Source organism: Amblyomma americanum, chromosome 1 (assembly GCF_052857255.1).
Source record: "Amblyomma americanum isolate KBUSLIRL-KWMA chromosome 1, ASM5285725v1, whole genome shotgun sequence".
In the NCBI taxonomy this organism is placed as follows: Eukaryota; Metazoa; Arthropoda; class Arachnida; order Ixodida; family Ixodidae; genus Amblyomma; species Amblyomma americanum.
The window spans coordinates 271,624,286-271,641,453 of NC_135497.1; the positions used below are offsets into that span (position 1 = coordinate 271,624,286).

The 17,168-nt window shown below is 45.1% G+C and overlaps 2 long non-coding RNA genes across 2 annotated transcripts in view; both read right to left on the reverse strand.

Annotated features, from left to right (window-relative positions):
* Nucleotides 1–2,969: 2,969 nt before the first annotated feature.
* Nucleotides 2,970–5,403, reverse strand: LOC144097114 (uncharacterized). The gene is made up of 3 exons (XR_013306909.1): nt 5,037–5,403; nt 4,187–4,389; nt 2,970–3,123 (listed from the first exon to the last, which is right to left on the reverse strand). It is a non-coding gene; the product is annotated as an uncharacterized LOC144097114 (long non-coding RNA).
* Nucleotides 5,404–6,241: 838 nt separating this feature from the next.
* The window catches only part of LOC144115075 (uncharacterized), a 66,343-nt gene continuing 55,416 nt past the window's right edge, over nt 6,242–17,168 (reverse strand). The window contains exons 3-4 of the long non-coding RNA XR_013311236.1: nt 6,480–6,663; nt 6,242–6,385 (exon numbers count right to left, since the gene is read on the reverse strand). This is a non-coding gene — a long non-coding RNA (uncharacterized LOC144115075). The remainder of the gene's footprint in view (nt 6,386–6,479; nt 6,664–17,168) is intronic.

A 17,168-nucleotide genomic window follows, 5' to 3' on the forward strand; every position in this document is an offset into this window, starting at 1 on the left:
TATCCTAATTTGTCCATAGAACACACTGAGGATATTCAATATATCTCCAAAGGTGCTTCTGTACATCTAGTAATGGATGTGCACTAAAGCTCGTAGTTTGATATTTGTCGCATCCACTGGATGGCCACAAATGCTACATTGATGTCTTATGTACCTCATACGAATGAAAACTGGTGTACTCTCAGTTGATACAAATGGTTACTCTGCCATGAATTTTACATCAATAAAAATAAACTAGATACACAATAGCATCACACGAATTTATCTTACTGACTTAAACTGCCTACTAGCCTTGAGTGTGCTTTACTGGTAAGAGCAACACACTAAGGTTCTAAACCATTAACAAGGTGTGTTTTATATTATGTACTGCAGCCAGCAAAAGTTTGCGGGACGCCGAGTTCTGGGAACAAAACTTATTGTAGTTAACAGAAGAAAAAGCATGCACGTCCCTTGATGCTTCCATATAGATCAGGTGGGTGGATTACGCTACTGCGCCAAAATAAATGTTTTTCCGCACACCCATGTCCCACAAACTTTTGCTCTTGATAGTGCAACTATGCGGCGTTGCAGAACAGCAACCGAAAGCTGCTGAAGCACAATACAGTCCTCTTGCTGATGCTTACACTCAATAGTGTGTGCACTAAAGTAAGGAAGAAAAAATGAATGGCTTTGATAATAGAACTGCAGCAGTTTAAAAAACAATGAAAAGTTACTTAGCATCAATGCTCTTTATTTAGAATATCTTCATCAGAAAAGCCATAACAAATAAAACTAACACAGGGTGGTAAAAATGTCAAAAGCAAGAACAAATAAAACTAGCACAGGGTGGTAAAATGTCATAAAAAGAAAACGAGCATATGCAGTTATTCACTGAGCTTTTTCAGCTTCAGATGTTGACAAACGCCCTTTTTACAAGAGAGACTTGCAGTATATCTCTTTTGTCACTTACATAGCTAAGCAACTTAGGGTGAGTCTTTTTTAAGATGCCCATGAATATAGATGAGACTAGACTAGAGCTTTCTTAAGCAAAAGGTTGGCACAGTAGATGAAACATGTGTGTATATGCACTCAATCTGCCAAAGCCTGGTTGTGAGAATATAGGGTCGGTGGGAAGCATGATGATTTCGTCGCAGGCTGGGGCTGTTCATGGCTCCGATGGTGACAGATGGCCACTTGACTGCACAAAAATTAAACGCTCTCATAACTTGATGCAAAAAGTAACCTGACAACAAGCATTTATTTAAAATGTATATCTACTCAAAAAAGTATGGTTAAATTAGTTCTCATCCTTCTAAGTCATCCCTTCCAGGGAAAAGAAACTATGGCAAGACAGCTGATAAGCTAAAGTAGGTAACAGACTGATTATTCCTGGACTAAAAATCATTCTCCAATTCCAAAAGCAATATCATGGACACCACGCGTTAGCACAATCAGCAAGCCACAACTTTCCACATAATGGGGCCAGACTGCAATTAGTTACCAGCAGCTCAAAAAGATAACTTAAACTAATCTGAAATTGAAACAATTCTCACTTGTGTGCATTACAGTTGCATTTCTACATTGCTTTAACGAAACATCTATAAAATGAGGAGGGTAGATTATGTTCTTCTAGAAATTATTTTAAAAAAACCAGCACAGAAAGCAACAGCAACACAGTAGTATATAAACTCATTCAGTTAACTGAACATTTACAAGGCTTAGCAGGCAGAAACAAATATAAAGTCACACATCATGTTGCAGTTTTCCAGGAAAATGAAGATTTGGTCGCATAGAAGCTAGAAAATTGCGTTAAAAATTAATGAAATGACCAGAATGAAAGTCAAATTCATGTATGAAACAATGTATCACTTTCTGACTGTTTCCTATAGGCCGTCGTGATAAAGATGTTTTCAGTCAACCAGTGGGCATAAAAATTTAGAAAGCGAACAAACTATTTTACCTTTTTGGAGGAGCCTCAATGTCTTGCAGGTGCATGACGCAGCCAATCCTTAATGGCTGTTTCCACTTTATGGTCATTGCAGCTATGGACAGCCTTGACAGCAGCCAGCAAAAGAAACATAAATATAAGTTTCTCGGTTTTGCATTACTGTGTTTAGAATTCTAGCTGCTGCAAAGATCACTGCCTGTAGAGAAGCCAAAAAATCAACAAGCTAATTCTTAAATGCAAAATTATAACCGTGGGGCAAACAGTGACCTTAGGCTCCGCTAATTTTAACACTTGCATGAAAGGCCAATGTGAAGTACTTTCAGCAGCTTTACTTTAGCTGGTTGCATATATCATCATCAGCCTATACTAAGTTCATTGCAGGACAAAGGCTTCTCCCATATTTTGCCAATTAACCTGGTCCTGTACAAGCCGCGGCCACGTTATCCCCACAAACTTACTAATCTCATCTGCCCACCTAGCTGCATAATGTGCTGCCTAACAAAGAGGCAGTACAAAAAACACAGCACATATTTGGGTTGTGAAGAAGTGTCCTGGCGGGATAGTTGGAAGCCTTAGAAGGCATAACAGCAACTGCAGGGCGTAGAACGTAGGTTATGTGTCCATGCAAGACAAAGCCAGAGAATGGAACGAAGGTCCAGTGGTGGATCAACGGAGTTGTCACATTCAAGAGAAAATAGGGGGGAAGGAGGTCTGAGAGCCAATGTGATGTGTATTGGGCATGCGGAAAAGTTCAGCATATTTGTTTTCTACCACGATAACCGCAACCGACATAACGGGTGATGTGTTCAGTAAATGTACATTTCTTGTCCCTTTGCAAGGTGAGTAAGCAGGAACAGTAGGTTGTGGCAGTTCAAGGTAAGGTACATAAATTGAAATGGAGAAATTTTATGGTGCTGCCTTCCTCTGCATTTGTTTCCATAATTTTTTTAAGAATGCTAAGAATGCTCTCACGCTGAACTCTTGATGACCTAAAGTTTGAGCTGAAGCGCATGCAGAAATATTGACTCATGCTTACCAACAACGCAACTGCAAATCTGAAGATCACTGAAAGCCAGTTTTCCTTTTTTGCCGTGAAATGAGAAACGCGGCCAGCTTGTCAACCATGACAGTTCTAAGGACATCCTCCTGGTACAGGATTCAGGCGTTATCCCTCCAACATCAGTGAACTCACGAATCTGCATTAAAATATTTTATATGAGATGAAGACCGACATTGAAAACTTATCAAATTAAAACAATATTCATTGCAACTGCATAACACAAAAAGCCAGGAGCATGCACAAGGCAGATTCCATTTCTTGAATGAAGGTGCTGAACATTTAAAAATTTAAAGGTAAACATATAATTCATGTAGACATACATGCTGACGGCACCAATAACCACCCCGCCCTGAGTCAGTGCATCAGCAATGAGAGAAAAAGGAGTTTCATAAAAAACATGTGCAGTTCTTACTCAAAACAAATGAGCACACAGGGTTCCACTGAGATACAATGAACAGATGAAGATACTAACAGATGCTGGGCAGTCGACCACCTTGACATCCATGATTCAAGCAATACTACAAAGAATAAAAGTTATAAAGCCGGTGAAAGTGGCAAATTCACCCAGAAGCACCAAACACAGCGTATAGCGCATTTCAGCAAGGTATGGTTTACACAATTTCACTGTCATGTGCACAATGTATTACCCACTAAAAAGGCTAATGCATGTACTAAGCCTATGAGGACAACTGCAGCATTGAAAGGGTCACACCCAGCTCGATTATTGAATCTGAAATCATGCCCAGATAGAACAATTTTTACTTCCAGCTGGAAATTATTCAGTTCTACCTACAAGTGGAAAATTTCCACTTCCCGGTCGGCTCCAACTGAAAAATTATCACTTCCAATTAAAAAGCACCATTTCCAGCTACATCCAGCTGAAACTGAAGTGCTTTACCAGTTGAAAATAATGTATTCGATTAACCTGGGAAGGAATGTAAATGATTTTTATTATTTTTTTGTTTATGCTACGCTATTTATGTTTCATGCAAATACAAATGTTTTTTTACAGCACTTGCATGTCCTCGGAGCCTAAAAACTACGTAAGCATTTGAAAGGCACACATAAGTGCAATAACTTTGTAGAAAAGCAGACATACTACAGGATATAAACTATATATGATCGTGAAAAGATGAATAGAAGCAGCTGGCATCCCGTAAAATAAAACGAGCTCAGAACAGCTGTCTGAAATGCCTTACTAGAATCGCTTTGGTGGATCCACTGAGACTGCTGTCAAAGCGCATCAGCTCCTGTGTGTCATCAAAAGGCTTTGGGATAGTCAGCGTTACTGCGATGGCTGCTTCCCTGCTTGAATTGTTGCACAGACCCAGGAGAAGCTCACCGTGTTGTTTTTGTACCACCCGCAGCACTGCTAGACGGGTAAGAACTGCCTGCTTAAAGTCTGGAATTCAAATAAAGCAAATAGTATTTACAACTTCCCTAAACAGTCTTCGATAAAATGAGGTGGATCACAAACTGCTTACATAATACTACAGCACCACAATAACTCCCAAAACTTTTTTATAGAAGGCTTGAAGACTCCAAATGCAATATTCAGCAACGTTTTTAAAGACACTGCTGCAATTTCAGCTGACAACTCTAAATCTCACCCGCACGTGCATGCAGATGAAAATGGCAATGCAAAGGATTATGCGCTTTTTAAACAAACATGCAGAAATAAATTATCAAGGTGGATAGAAGCTCACATAGAACCAGCACTGCGATGAGACGTTCATACATGCCTAGCAAAATATAAGTGGTGGTTTGGCTCCAATGGCATGCATTTTACCAAGTTTTGTGAAAGACAGGTTCTACACACTGTTGTGAAACCAGAACAATCTTCATTAGTGCTTCAACGCATGATCATCCCTTCTTCTGTGTTTAACACCAACCACGGGATACGACCATGCTCCCCAGTTTTTCATAACCACCCGACCTCTGACATGCTTGTAATGTGAGCATTACTCACCTATAACACCATTAGAAAGGGCTTTTAATTGAAGACAGGGCCACACAACTTTCATTACAAATTAGAGCACAGCAAGTTACCTTCATCAAGCCGCTGTTTCTTTTGTCTTTGGGCCTGCTGCTGTTGGTTGGGCATGGATGCACGAGAATGCCCTAAGCAAGGAAAGCAAAGTGAAAACAGGCTTGGAACATAAAAATAATTGCCTGTGTAAACTGCTTGAGCCTAAATGCCTAAAACATTAAGAGAAAATAAGGTTGCAAGAAAAATTTATTAATACTACATTACAGTACCTCTTTACATACTGTCAGCATGATGATTATATTAAGTGCACTGATGTTTTTGCACCTTTAAGAAAAACATTTTATGTTATTACACTTCAGCTTCAAAGGCTTGGCTTAAGCATGTTTCGTGGTCTTCATCTCCTGTAAACCATGAGGTCAGTTTTTATTAGGTCAGAATGCTTAGTTTTGACAATCTTTACAGCACAACAGCATCATATAGCATACGGCTAGGTACTTCAGTATACTGTGGTGACCTCGTAGTGAATTTCCTCGTTACCTTTCATATGTCGGCATTTATAAAGGTGTAACTGTAATGAAATTTGCAAGCCGTGCTGATTTTTTTAAGAATCATTAAGTGAAGTCGAAGTGATTACAAAATGTAACCTTAATGGGAGATGATAATCTCAAAATTGCTGCGGAAATAACTTTGTGAATTTCATTCCGACACTTCTTACATGTGGGCATTTGTGTTTGTAGAGCTAGAATTTAAAGGCATGTGAAATTTGTGGCATTAAATAAGGGTACACAGTGTGAAAATCTTTAGCACGGAAGGATATTGTAATATGTGTGCTTTTTGCTTGTTACTCAATCTTGTTTATGCTCTTAGCAGTCCGCCTGACGTATTGCATTTTGCTTAGAGCAGCAACAGAAATTTTTGCATTCATGAGCTATCTCTCTGCACCTTAGGTCTATTAAATGACATTTATTTTAAAATCCAGACAGCGATTATATGCACTACGAAACAAGGTATAAATTGTTGATAGGAATTACCTTGTTGAGCGCCTTCAATCGATGTGCGAAGTGCTGCATGAATGAACAAAACTTACTTGAGGTTTCTCTAAAAAAATACATAAATATAACAGTTGAATTCCTTGCACAAGGTTACCTTCATCTTCAGCTTCAGACACATTCACAACAGAACCTGTGAAAGAAACAAAGTTGTTAATATCGCCCTAAAATCACAATCAAAGAAGCCCTACATTGAGCTGGGCCCCTTGGGAAGTTCTGTGGTAGTTATGGTGTATCATATGTGTCATCCACATATCTCCCTGGCCTCTGCACTCTTCTTTTTTTCATCTCTGGATCTGACTCCACGTCTGAAGTATATTGCGCACATTCGAGCTTTCTGCGCCCATCTTCATACTTATCTGCAATGAGAGTAATACCACACATACCAAATTGTGCAGTTACTAAGGTTTGATCTGTATGAGCACAAACAAAAAAAAATTGCTCAAATCTTACCAAAGCTTCCCCTGATTGCGACTTTGAATGTCTTCCAGCTTTCGCATGGAGCTTGATAATTCTTGATAAGGTTGGCTTTACTTCCAGGGCCAGGTGGCCATGAGCACACGTCGCCCTCAACCCATGTTGCTGGCACAAGCTCCACTGTACCTTCCTCTATGAAGTTGACAATGTGGTACATCATCTGTTCCATTGAATAATAGTGGCATCTGATTATAAGACTTCTATATGTTGTAAAAGTCCTACACCTGGCCTCACTAGAAAATCCCAAAGAAACTTCCCTTATGCACAGGAGGTGGCTGAAGAAAGCTCTCCAACGTGTATATGGTTTTCCATGCAACCGTTTGCAGCAAGAAACGTCATAAGACAGACAGGCCTATGTCTACGAAAGCAAATAAACACCAAGCAAAGACTGAGCCACTTTACATATAAACAGCAGCACATGTGCATGATTGGAACATTACAAGGTAGCACAGAAGACAAACTGCAGTCCAACGCTCCAAGTACATGCAAGAACTGGGTAGGCGTCCAAAGAGCAAAAAACTAAAGCGCAAATATGCTAAAATTTTAGGACCAGAATACAGCTTATCTAGCTGAGAGCCAACATAAATACTGGTGCTAAGCTTCCTTATACTTAAGGCATGCTGAACGGTCCTTCACCACAAAAACCGTAAGAAACGATCAAATGGAAGGAGTTGTAAAGTTGTCATAATGAAAATACAGAGCACATTGTGAAACGAAATTCAAGAAGCCAACAGACCAGATGAACATCCCAAACGATATCCAAGTTCATGCTTGTGTGCCGAAAAACAACCTTTCTTAGGAAGCTTTAGACCCTTCGTACATGCACTACCAGAAATTATGCTGTGTGCAAAAGTGGCAAGACTACAAACTTGCCTTTGTACGGCAGCTTCACCAGTTTTTTTTTTCACATTTTCAATAGGCCAACACATTACTGAGGAGAGTTTGCTCACAACTGAAATGTCAAGCCTTCTTGAGTCAAGCGGGCTACTGTACAATGGTTCTGTTTCACAGAACTTCCTGCCAACTATGTACGGCTCTCCGTCAGACACTCTATGGGCAAACTTTTCTACGAGAATGACATCTTCATTGATTTTGCAGCAGCTGTCATTAGGTCTCAAGCTCAAAGTGAAGGATTGAATCCTGACTCCTTTGTACTGTGGGAGTCTACAGCTTGGAGGGAGAGTTCCCACATCGTCATTTTCCAGCAAGAATTCCCTTGGCCGACTTTCAATGTAACTTTGCTGTGCTTTGGAGGCACGTTTTTCCTCTAACCGATTATATATCTGATTAAATGCACAACCAGGATTACGAAGAAGTTCACTGATTGCCTGCAGTTGTTCTCAAAAGAAAATGCAGAAAAAGAGTCAAGCATTCCATGCAAACGAACGTCTGCTGCTAGATGCAACCAACAGTGAACGTTAATTGTACTAAACCCCCTCCTGTCCCTTAAGTCTAGCAAAGCATTTCACAAAATGCTGAAGCAGTGTTTCTGCATAGTCTGCAAACTGTTGGCAAAGTGATGGAGTGCTGAGAATAGTTGCAGCTACATGCAATGTGAAGAAATTCAAAAGCATGGGACTTGGCAGTGACTCCCTTAGCACTAGTGGGCCAGTGTAATGCAGAAAAAGCCTAAACTCTGTAGCCTTCCAGCGGTCTTTCTCATCCAGAGTCCTAGGTTTCCTAGCGAACTCAAGTGGAACACAATCCTCAAGGACGGCACTTTTGGCTGATATTTCTTTACGATCTGTGGGACCAAGGCGGACTCTCAGTGGTCCTGCAAACCACAAGTTTATCAGCTTACGAACCACACCAAGGTACAGCAAATGCATGGGATCAAGTGACACGCTGCTCACACAGTCAATAGGAAGTTCCGTCAACAATGACACACCATGGTGGTGCTCAAAATCTTCCTGTTTCTAGAATGACTTATCAGTTCTTAGTGTCAATTCTGAGGTAGGAAAAAAACATCTCATTGAAACTGCCTTCTGCAGTACATTTAGGGCACCCCGAGTAGCCAGCACGTCCTTTTGTCATGAATATAAATGCCTGTACAGGTGCGTCACAGATAAGGCTTCTGATTTCTACCTTAAACAGTTTGCCAGAGATAATTAGACCTAGCCGAACTAAATTTTTTAGCTCGAGAAGAAAAGGGCAAAGGAATTTATTGGCAGATTTTGGCTTTGCAGGGCCCAGAAAAGCACCAACGATCACCGGCTCTGGTAATTTATGGGTGGCACTTAGTTGAATCTGGCATTGAATTGGCCAGAGCTGCAGATGGGAGCTCTTTGACAAAGGCAGGCCATATCTATGTTGAAAGAAAGGCCAACGACCTGTGGCGGGTGCGTTGCGGGACGCAGAACATCCTCCAAGCCTTTCTCAAGCCCGAAATGACAGTAGTGTCCAGGAGGCAATTCAGAAACGCCAGCTATAACTGCAGTTCTAAGAGGAGTTTTAAGCAACGTTCGTGCGTCTGTTGGCAAATCAAAAAAGCAGCTGCGACCTTTCAAAAGACGCAGCAAGTCCGTTAGAGAGCGATGGGATATGTTGTGTTCAAGTGCCCAACCAACCAGCCGAGAACGAAACTCGTCAACGGTTCCAACGCTTTCAATTTTCGGGACGTCGTGTCCCAATTCTTGCGAAACTGCGACCAATGCACACTGAGAAGTGCCACTCGCCACATTGCTCATTACGTCGGCATCGCTAGAGTCACTTGAGCCTGCATTGCGCTCCGAAGGCAAGTCGAGGCGAGCGTACGAAGAATCAGCAGCTTGCTCAAAAACGCTGGCGCAAGGGTCGTCTGACGAACCGCTGGCATCGCTTGCATTGTCACAAGGAAGTGCAAAGTATCCGGCATCACTCGATCGCTTCGCGCCGAGTTTCGCCATCCGGTTCACCTGAATGACTCGGAATTGAGCTTGTAAAGCGAGTCTGCAAAGAGCTCGGCGCTTCCGATGCTTGGAAAAGCGCCTGAACTTCTAACCGGGCTTTATTCCGAACAGACCGCGCTTTGCATAGTTTCGGCATCGCAACGAAGCCGTGCTACCCAGCAGACACACCAATTATCCTTCTTGGGCGTCTACAAGCAACCTACACCGCTACCTAAAGACAATGATAGTCTTAAATAGCTCAGCACAAATCATCCGATGCTGCAACAAAGAATTAACGTCTAAGTCTCTTCAATCACACGTTAGTCAACTGACAGCAAACGGCTGCAAGCCATGCCGAACACATGGAAAGAAAACGCTATGCAAACGGGGCTATCGCACATACTTTTGATGGATGTCGAGCCATGTGTGGAGCGCAGAAACGGCAGAACACGCAAAAATATTGTGTGTTAGGCCGCCAGAACCCAACAAACCGCCAACTTCAGCGCTACCGCTGGCAAAGCTAAAGCCGCTAAAGCTGAGGAACCGCGCCGAGTCGAAGACCGCGCTACCGCGCAACATGCGGAGCAGCGAGTACTACTGGTACTTCTATGTATCGATAGGTGCCGTTAGGTGAGGCTGGCATGAGTTTTTCCCGTTGTGGCTTTTTGTGCTCATACATAACCTTTCAGGCCAGCAAATATGTTTGCGTTGCCTTTCTCATGCACCATTTATGCGAAAAAAAATAGTGATTGATGTTTTGTGCGCGTGTGTGTGTGTGTGTGTGTGTGTGTGTGTGTGTGTGTGTGTGTGTGTGTGTGTGTGTGTGTGTGTGTGTGTGTGTGTGTGTGTGTGTGTGTGTGTGTGTGTGTGTGTGTGTGTGTGTGTGTGTGTGTGTGTGTGTGTGTGTGTGTGTGTGTGTGTGTGTGTGTGTGTGTGTGTGTGTGTGTGTGTGTGTGTGTGTGTGTGTGTGTGTGTGTGTGTGTGTGTGTGTGTGTGTGTGTGTGTGTGTGTGTGTGTGTGTGTGTGTGTGTGTGGACACGTGACACTGTGCCGCGCACCCACGGACGCTCAGCACGCCTTTGGATAACTGCCTTCACTGTAAAGCTGTCTGTCTAGTTTGCCTAGTTCGAACGACTCAGTTTGCAAGCAAGTGCACCGCACGTATGCGTTAGCCTTTTGGAATAGGCAGGAATTAAGCTTCCGATTCGCAAAAAATGCACAGGTAACAGTATGCTTTACAACTGAATAACAAAGCGGCAGAAGACCCTTTAATCGCGCAGTGGCACTACTAGCCGCATTCCTGCATATTCAGCCGCATGAATACGTGTATGTTTTGCCGAAGCCAATAAGGATTTTTAGGAAAGGAAAAGTCTGCGCGAGCGCCGAGAACACGTGCGGCCTAGCACGTGGCTGTTTCTGCATGCTCTCGCGCTTTCCTCAAGGTCATCAGGTCACAAAACCGCCACTACCTCTTGGTTACATCACAAACGATGGCAGTGTTTCGCATTATCAACGTTCCGCATTATCGCCAAAAAGCTCTTTAATTGCCAATGGGAAACTTTAATAAATTCATTCCATGGCATGTATTTTAGGATTCAGGGTTTTCTTATGTTCGAATGCGGCACTAAAGCTCCCAAAGATATATCGGCAATATTAATTGATACAGTCTGCGTGTCCAATATGCGTGTTTGTTGGGCATACATTAGAACATAGTTTGCGCATCGAGTGTTCACGCTTGGTGGAGATGCACTAGATTATATATTAGGCATCTAGTGTCCACGCTTTGCGGACGTGCTCTAGATGTAAAAAAAACATTAATATTATTGACGTCCTATTAACGTCTGGCGTCCAAACGTATTGGTGATCCTTATGATGTACATCTAATAGACGCTCCTTTTAGGACATGACGTTTGGATCTTTCCGGCACGTCGAATGGATATTTGTGGTTTACTGGGGTAGTAGTATGGGGTATGGAGCAGTTCGAGTTTGTAGTTATCTCCAGTGTGCGGCCTGCGCTGTGGTGAGCGATGGGGCTGGGGGTACGTACTCCCTTCGTTGTCACCGGTAGTACTAGAGAATATCACGGAAGGAGAGCAGGCGCTCCTCGGCCGGTAGAAGGGGCTCGACTCCCGCCCGGAATCTGAGACCTCGGGCTAAGGAATGAGCCTCCTCGTTGCCGGCAAGGCCGGCATGTGCTGGCGTCCAGATGAGGGTTACAGGGCGCCAGGGCTGCCAGAAGCGTAGTAAACGAGCAGCATGCAGTGCGGGATATGTAGCCATTGGCGTAGTTGAGAATGGCAGATTTAGAGTCGGAGATAGTTTTTGTGGCAGGTGTAGAAATGAGAGCAAGCGCGATGGCTGCTTCTTCTGCCTCTGTTGTAGCATTGGTGATGACTGAGCTGGAAGTCAGAAGTTTTGCTTGATTGTCGGCTACCGCCAGGGCCATACGGCAGCCTGACGTGTACTCCGCAGCGTCCGCGTAGACCACCTCATGGTCATCGCCATACTGTTTGCGGAAGGTCCGAGCCTTTACTACTCTGCAGTCCCTGTCACGCTCAGGGTGCACGTTCTTGGCTACGGGGGCTACGTTGAGGTTGGAGCGGAGGATAGGAGAAAGGGGGACCCCCTCTGTAGGGTGCGTAGTTGGGGTGAGGTTGAATTGGGATATAAAATGCGGCCAGCCTCTGAATTGGATAGGCGAGATATTTGTGCCGTAAAGGTAGCTTCTGTGAGTTCCTCATAGGGTACCGCCAATCCACCTCGAAGTTAACCTCGGGTGCCAAGGCATACAATCGGTGTGTGCTCGTCCAGCATCTCGGCTTTACTCTCGTATACGGTGTCGTATAGCTGTAGTGTAGGCGCGCTGTGCAATCATGCATCGATCGTGTCTGCGCACGAAGGCCCATACAAACAGCTTTTTGAGCCTAAAGACCTCAGGACCAGGTTCAAAACGCTCTTAATAAGTTGTAAGCTGCAGTTTGGTGGCTTTGCTCTTTTTTTGTTGGCGTTTCAAGGCGACCCGGCCTTTGGGTGACGCGCGACTAACAGACGTTGAATGGTCAGAGGTCAGGCGAAGCGGTCAGAACTGGGGACCGAGCAGGCGCGGCGAGACTATAAAGTTAAGCAAGGTTTATTTGCATTCTTCAATGTAAACAGAGGAAAATTGCACTCATATTATGCGCAGTGTTCTTCCATAGAACCCTAGGACCCAGTTCGCTGTATCAAAAAATAAGGGAGCATTGCGCAAGGCACAAGCGGGTGTCAGCTGACGGGGAGCCCGATTTGCAGAATTGCTATCGTGTTGGAACGGTCCGTCATTTTCCTTTAGCATGAGCCCCAAAGTCAAGGCGGCGAGCCAGTCCCGAACCATTTTCACCAGCGAACAGCGTCGAGAGTTCGGCTCCTGGTCCGCTGACGCCAGCCTGCATACTTTCCACAGTGCTGTCTTAACAATGAGACCACCACCGGTCCCATTTGTGGGAAAAGCTCTGCTGAAGTCGCTGCCCGCGCAAGCAGCACACGTGCCGCTCTCCCCTGGCCAATTCGTGCATGGCTCCGAGGTCCGGTACGCCGGTTGAAGCGCCGGCGCCATCTTGGCAGGTGTTGTGTGCCAGAAGCAGCGGCGTACCGTGCGTGTGTTGGCAACTGTGGACACAAGCTGCATGGTGTGTATTGACGCTGTGTGTGTGTGTGTGGGTGCCGGCGGCATGGCTTCAATGTTGTGTGTCAGTATTGTACCATGTTCTTAGTTGTGCAATAAATGAAGTGCAGACACAACAAATGGCGACGAGGACCGGACCAAGAACGCTCCAAGAACGGCCTGAAGATCACCACACCAAGCGACAGTAACTGGCAGCCGCAAGAAGAGCATTGACAAACACGAAGTGTCAGGCCTAACTCTGCGAGCCCTACGCTGGGCGCGAGAACAATGGCATCTCAAGCAGCGCTAATCGGTAAGCTCGACAGTTTCGATGACACTGTTGAAGACTGGTCGTCGTATATAGAAAGGGCGGACGAATACTTCGCGCTCAACAGCTTACCGGAAGAGAAGAAGGTAGCGGCTATAATTACAAGCATGGGAGCGAAAACTTACGCTATCCTTCGCAAGCTGACCACGCCGAACAAACCCTCAGAGAAAACGTACGCAGACATTAAAAAGTGCCTGGGAGACTACTTTTCACCTGTGCCTCTTGAAATGTCTGAGCGACATCGGTTCTACAAGAGACTTCAGAGAGAAGGTGAGTCTGCTAACGAATATATGGCAGAACTGCGGCGGCTTTCACAGAACTGCAACTTTGGGTCATTTTTGGACCAGGCACTGCGGGATAAATTTGTGTGCGGTCTTCGCTACGTGCAAGTCCAGCAGAGATTGCTAACCGCAAAAAAGGTTACGCTAGAGCACGCCCTTGACGAAGCAGTAGCACATGAACTTGCCGTGAAGGACATCGCCGAATTCAAAAGCAGGGAAGAAGTGCCGGCTTCCGTGGCTCATGTCGAGAAGGAAGCACGACGATGTTACAGGTGTAACCGCAAAGGGCATCCACCGTCGAAATGCAAGTTTCTCACAAGTGTTTGCCACAAGTGCAATAAAGTTGGCCACATTAGTACCGCGTGTAAAAGCAAGTCAAGCGACGCCAATAGAGCACCACGCCGGTCAAGCCTTACTTACAAGAATAGGCAGGCTTCAAAAAGTCAAGTGCATGCCATTGAACAAGACAGTGATGCATTTGAACTTCTGGCACATGCCGACGATGGGAACAAAAGCAGTCCGATCTGGCTGAAGCCACAGATTGAAGGGCACACATTGGAAATGGAGATGGACACTGGATCCAAGTATTCTCTTGTGCCAAGAACCACGTACGAAGCGCATCTCTCTCATCTGCCTCTGGAGGGAACTTCAGTACGGTTCAAGACGCTGACTGGTCAAGCTTTCAGCCCTAACGGTGTGGCAACAGCCAATGTCACGTTTGGGAAGTCAACGCAACGCGTGCAGTTCTTTGTAGTCGACACTCCAGGACCTCCGCTCTTTGGAAGAGACTGGATTAATCGTTTCAACCTTCTCGAGCTGAGCAGCGTATTGAGGATCGACAACCATCTGGGGCCACATGCAGATCAACTGAACAAGATCCTCGCAGAACACAGGGACGTCTTCGATGATAGCATTGGAAAACTCAAGCACATCAAACTGAAACTGCGTCTTCAAAGTGGTGTGCAACCGAAGTTCTGCAGGCCACGACAGGTGCCTTATGCCTTGAAGGAGAAAGTGAACACTGAGCTTGAACGGTTGAAAGCAGTCGGCATCCTGACAAAAGTGAATCACAGTGATTGGGCCACGTCCATAGTGCCTGTAGTTAAAGCAAATGGAACTGTCCGCATATGTGGAGACTTCAAAACCACAATCAACCCTCACTTGGTGGTGGACCAGTATCCCTTACCCCGCATTGAGGACATCTTTGCAAAGTTAGCAGGAGGACAGAAGTTTTCAAAGATAGATCTGAGACAAGCCTACCTACAAATGGAAGTAGATGATGAGTCCAAGCCGCTCTTGACCATCAACACAGAAAAAGGGCTGTATCAGTACAACAGAATGATTTTTGGCATCTCTTCTGCGCCAGCTGTGTGGCAGAGAACAATAGATCAAATCCTGCAGGGAATCCCAATGTGCCATGCTACTCAAGATGACATTCTTGTCACTGGTGAGTCTGAAGATTCTCATCTCAAGAACCTAGAGCTAGTGCTCAGAAGACTGCAAGAGTATGGGCTCAGAGCTAACCTCCAGAAATGTTCGTTCTTTGAAGACTCCGTAACATACTGTGGTTACAAGCTCGATGGAACCGGGTTACACAAGACAGAGGACAAGATCAAGGCAGTGATACGTGCCCCTACACCCAAGTCCACGTCTGAGTTGAGGTCATTCCTTGGCCTTGTGAACTATTACGGGAAGTTTATTCCAGACAGTGCTAATCTTCTCAGACCACTGCATGCACTTCTGGAGAAATCATCACCATGGAAGTGGACAAAAGAATGTGAGGTGGCATTTCAGCAAGCAAAGAAGATTATAGCCTCAGAAACTGTCCTTGTGTACTACAACCCGAACCTGGAAGTACGTCTAGCATGTGATGCTGGCCCCCACGGACTCGGAGCAGTCCTTTCGCACAAAATGCCTAATGGGAGTGAAAGACCCATCGCATTTGCATCTCGAACCTTGAAGGCTTCGGAAAAACAGTACTCTCAGATAGATAAAGAAGCACTAGCCATTGTCTGGGGTATACAAAAGTTCTATGCATACCTGTATGGAAGACACTTCAAGCTGATCACGGATCATCAGCCTCTGACACATATCTTTGGCCCAACCAGCAGTGTTCCTGCGATGCAAGCTGCACGCATTCAACGTTATGCCTTGTTTCTAGCTGGGCTCGACTACGAGATACAGTACCGCAAGTCATCGGATAATGCCAATGCAGATACATTGTCACGCCTTCCTCTTCCGGACAGTCCTGAAGATAAACCAGATGAAGCTGAGCTTTTCTACCTGAACCAAATGGAGCAACTACCTGTAACAGCTCATCAAGTCAGACAAGCCACAGAGCGTGACCGTCTGCTATCGAGAGTCCGCTACCATGTTTTGAACGGGTGGGACTCGTGCAAACAAGACAACGAAATCCTTCCATTCTACAGGCGTAGAGATGAACTCTCTTTACACCACGGCATCATTGTTTGGGGCATAAGAACTGTCATTCCAGCTGTATTGCGAGAAACAGTCCTCAACGACCTGCACTCTGGACATCAAGGCACTGTGAAAATGAAAGCGCTTGCACGTTCGTTTGTGTGGTGGCCATCTGTTGACACCGATATCGAAGCCATAACTAAGAAATGTGCAGGGTGCTCCAGCGAGAGCAATATGCCACTAAAAGTCTCTCTGCACCCGTGGGAAGTGCCGAGTGGACCATGGCGCCGAGTTCATTTAGACTTTGCAGGGCCATTCCTGGGCAAAATGTTTCTTATCGCTGTTGGCTCATTCTCAAAATGGCCTGAAATACATGTGATGAGTTCAACTACGGCAGAGTGCACCGTGTATGCACTGCGCGTTATGTTTGCATCTCACGGCATTCCAGAACGCATTGTCACGGACAATGGTCCTCAATTCACATCGGAAGAGCTTCGGACCTTTCTCATGCAGAATGGTGTGCGACACACATTTAGCGCGCCATATCACCCGGCGACGAACGGTCTTGCAGAAAGGTTCGTGCAGTCCTTCAAGCACAGTATGAAGGCCATGAAAGGAGAGGGATCCATCATCAAGAAGTTGACAAACTTCCTTTTGGCATACCGTACGACACCCCACTGTGCTACTGGTGAGACACCAGCAAACCTTTATCTCGGGCGCGAGCTACGCACTCGACTGGCACTATTACGCCCACAACCCGGTGGACGTACGTATGAGAAACAAGGGTCATCTCAACCAAGTAAGCCTCAGCGCTCCTTTTCTGAGGGGGAAGAAGTTTCTGTGCGCTCCTATAGGGGTACAAGTAAATGGGTGCCCGGAACAATCGCAACCAGAACAGGGCCTCTATCATATGAAGTAGAAGTTGGAGGAACATCCTGGAAACGTCACACTGATCAACTGCGCAAAGGTTACACCGACGACAAACGCCATCTGGATTCGGAACCTGAATTCCTACCCAGTATGCAAACCTCCCAGGACAACGAGACATCACCTGCTTGTGTTCCAGATGAAAACAAATCTGCATCACCTCGACGTGATCCATGTGTGAGTGCACCAGAAGACAAACTTAAT